Source organism: Schistocerca cancellata, chromosome 9 (assembly GCF_023864275.1).
Source record: "Schistocerca cancellata isolate TAMUIC-IGC-003103 chromosome 9, iqSchCanc2.1, whole genome shotgun sequence".
NCBI classification, from domain to species: domain Eukaryota; kingdom Metazoa; phylum Arthropoda; class Insecta; order Orthoptera; family Acrididae; genus Schistocerca; species Schistocerca cancellata.
In genome coordinates this window covers 477970053-477973808 of record NC_064634.1, presented here as the reverse complement: position 1 = coordinate 477973808, position 3756 = coordinate 477970053, and the positions used below count along the sequence as shown (strand labels likewise).

The following is a 3756-nucleotide window of genomic DNA, read 5'->3' as shown; positions in this document are numbered from 1 at the left end:
TACTTTTGGACTCGTATACAGAATATGTGTTCAGATATGACTGTAACATAAATAACATTAACTTGATTGTTTTTTCAAAAAACGTAACAGTTTTATGGTTCTGGATTTCAATCGGTAAAATCGCAACCCTTAATGGGTCATTTTGTTGCCAGTCTGTCCGTCTGTCCGACTGTTAAAAACCCTCTTTCTCAGGAACGGGTAGACGTGCCGGGTTGAAATGTATGCCACGTACAAAGTAAAGCGCTAAGGCAATGCAATAAAAAGATATGGCCATTTATGTTAGATGTTATGATACTCGAAAACTCACTCATCAAAGCCTTTAGGATACTTCTCGTTGACGTAGAATCATGAAATTTGGCAAGAAGCAAGATTTCACAGTATAACCAAAGCAAAAAAACTCCGAAAATTCTTAGTTTGTTGTTAAATCACTCCAAAAATATTTCTTTTGTCGTTTGACATCAAACTTTGAATCAGAACACTCTGGAAAATCTTGGAAACCCTGGGGCCGATATCCTCCCAGTATCAGTATCGATAAGAGAAAAAAAAATCGTCGTGATTCTCGATTTCCGGAATGGATGAAATGCCTGTATACATAATTAAGTCTGTACGGAACCTTCAGTGCGCTAGTCCTAGTCGCAACTGGCCGTTTTATTTGTACATTGGATTTATTTCAAATTTCGGTATCTAGTTATAACTATACTTGAAGCTAGTGACATTGAAATGGTTAATTATGGACTTTCGAATGACTCTGGAATAGAATATAGAAAATATCTGATTACTGTTATGTAAAAGAATTTCTTTATTCCACTTGGCGTGTGGGTGGAAATTGATATAGGAGGTTGGTGGGAAGTTACTATACTGCGTGTGTCATGTATTCGGAGTTTCAGACTTGTTTGGATGGTGAGATTGTGCTGCGTCAGAATGATGGGACTTAAATGCTCTATATCAAAGATAAAGTGCCTATGACAAGCTATTACGCGTACATACTCTGAACTAAAGCTTGAATACCCTCCTGCAAGCAGAAACATACCTACAGTTGTTGGGCCAACAAAGATGTCATCGAAATACATCGAATGAAGACAAAGTAAGTCATGAAAATTACTAAATCAGTTTATTTTATGAATATCTCATGCTTTGTTCGTATTTGTTCTCAGTGGTTCAAAAATGGTTCAAATGGCTCTGAGCACTATGGGACTCAACTTCTGAGGTCATTAGTCCCCTAGAACTTAGAACTAGTTAAACCTAACTAGCCTAAGGACATCACAAACATCCATGCCCGAGGCAGGATTCGAACCTGCGACCGTAGCGGTCTCGCGGTTCCAGACTGCAGCGCCTTTAACCGCACGGCCACTTCGGCCGGCTGTTCTCAGTGGCAGAACGTATCACGGAAAGAGACGCAAAGAAATAATTTGCGAAATTTGTTACAAGGTTATGTTTTGAGAGAGCAGTGGATACGAGTAGGTTTGATGGTGAACATCTGGGGCATGTCAGATCATACAAGCACTTACGGGTAAAACTGACAAGCAATATTGACAGAGGACGATGGCGTAAATACAGATTAGGGAAACGAATGATAAACATAGGCTTGTTGGTAGGATTCTACGAACTCTGGAGTGTGGGTCCAGTGTTTGGACTGCTTATCCAGCAGGCATGACAACAGATAGCAAAGGGATACACAAACGGTCTTCTAGTATCGTAACAGATTAATATAGTCCATAAAAAAGCGTTATAGAAATTTCCGGGGGAGTCAAATGGGAATTGATTGAAGAAAGACGTACTAATTCTCGCGAAACTCTGTTGGGTGAACTTAGAAATAACATATCTTGTGTAGCGATCATGAGAGTAACGTAAAATATTAGGGAGGCAAAGAGGCAGTTATTTTCCCCTCGTTCACTATGCGATTGGAAGACGAAAGAAAGTTCAACGATATTGGTACCACGTAATCGTAGATAGACTAAATGGAAGACTATGTTAACTGACAAATTGTCGTATAGAAAACTTCTAAAACTAAACAATCACAGAGAGTATTTGATTTTTTAAAAAAAGCAAACATAGTTGCTTCAGTATCTGCATAGATAAAAAAGTTTCAGAAATTAACCGTGCTGGGAATATGACGCTACCTATTCGTTCTATTAGAAGCTCAAAAGCTAGAGCAGCCATATTGAACTGCTTAAGAAGCATTGGGGACGTCTGCACCCTGTCCCAAAATAAATTCAAACAAAACACACAACTGCTATCATAGACAATTTTGAACAGTGGACGAGACGTACAAAATTTTGCGATAATCGTCTGAGCCTTTACGAAGCACAGATTAGACATGTTCATGTGGAGACGCAACAGATGGCAGAAAGGAGGTATCGTATTTAGAGATACCTGTGACCACGTGATGAATGAAATTGCCCGATTTCTTGGTGCACCAACGCAGACGGTGCAACGTGTCTCCAAAGAATGGTGTAGCCCACGCAGACACGTAACAAAGCGTACGAGCAGGGGTCGGAAAAATATCGTAACCGACAGGGGCCGAAGACGTGTGTCATGCCTTGCCGATAGCATTCGGTTGGACAGCCTACGGGAACAGTTGCTCTCACAAGGGGGGGCCACGGCGTTTGGAACGCGGATCTACTGTAATAATTTCGGTCGTCAAATATATACCTGTGCGTGGCCATTTTAACCATGAAGCGGCTGCAGCCGAGTGGTGCCGGCAAGGTAGCTCGGCGTTATCGGTCAGCCGGCACGGTAGCTCAGCGCCCGCATCTCGTGGTCATGCGGTAGCATTCTCGCTTCCCACGTCTGGGTTCCCGGGTTCGATTTCCGGCGGGGTCAGGGATTTTCTCTGCCTCGTGATGGCTGGGTGTTGTGTGCTGTTCTTAGGTTAGTTAGGTTTAAGTAGTTCTAAGTTCTAGGGGACTGATGACCATAGATGTTAAGTCCCATAGTGCTCAGAGCCATTTGAACCATTTTTATGCCAACGGCCATACCATGTTGACTACACCGGTTCTCGTCCGATCACCAAAGTTGAGCAACATCGGGCCCGGTTAGTACTGGGATGGGTGACCGCCTGGGAACACCGGGTGCTGTTGGCTCTATCTCATTTAGCCGGTACGGTAGCTCAGCGTGTTCGGTCAGAGGGTTAGCTCCCTCTGTAATAAAAAAACTGAGTTAATCGATCAACAACAAACTTAAACGGGTGTCCTACGACGTCCGCCCCGAGCAGATGCAACGAATAAAATCGAACAAAACGAGATTAAAAAAAAAAGCGTGTTCGGTCAGAGGATTAGCTCCCTCTGTAATAAAAAAACTGAGTTAATCGATCAACAACAAACTTAAACGGGTGTCCTACGACGTCCGCCCCGAGCAGATGCAACGAATAAAATCGAACAAAACGAGATTAAAAAAAAAAGCGTGTTCGGTCAGAGGGTTAGCTGCCCTCTGTAATAAAAAAAAACCTGAGCTAATCGATCAACAATGAACTTAAACGGATATCTTACAACGTCCGCCCCGAGCAGATGCGACGAACAGAAGCGAACAAAACGAGATTTTTTTTTTTTAAAAAAAAGCGTGTTGGGTCAGAGCGTTTACGTTCCCTTTCTAATAAAAAACTGAGCTAACGGATCATCGAACAAACTGAACGGGTGTCATCGGACGTCCGCTCTCAAAAAATTCAGCTAACAATATAGAGCAATTTTTTTTTTTTTTTAGAAGTGGTTGGCGTTCAAGCCGTTCGATCGAGTTCCGTTCGTCAGATTTTTTTTTTAT

General features: G+C 42.2%; 1 non-coding gene across 1 annotated transcript; it reads left to right on the top strand.

Annotated features, from left to right (window-relative positions):
- The first annotated feature begins 2964 nt into the window (after positions 1-2964).
- On the top strand, positions 2965-3083 carry LOC126102003 (5S ribosomal RNA). The gene has a single exon (XR_007522703.1). It is a non-coding gene; the product is annotated as a 5S ribosomal RNA (ribosomal RNA).
- The last annotated feature ends 673 nt before the right edge of the window (positions 3084-3756 follow it).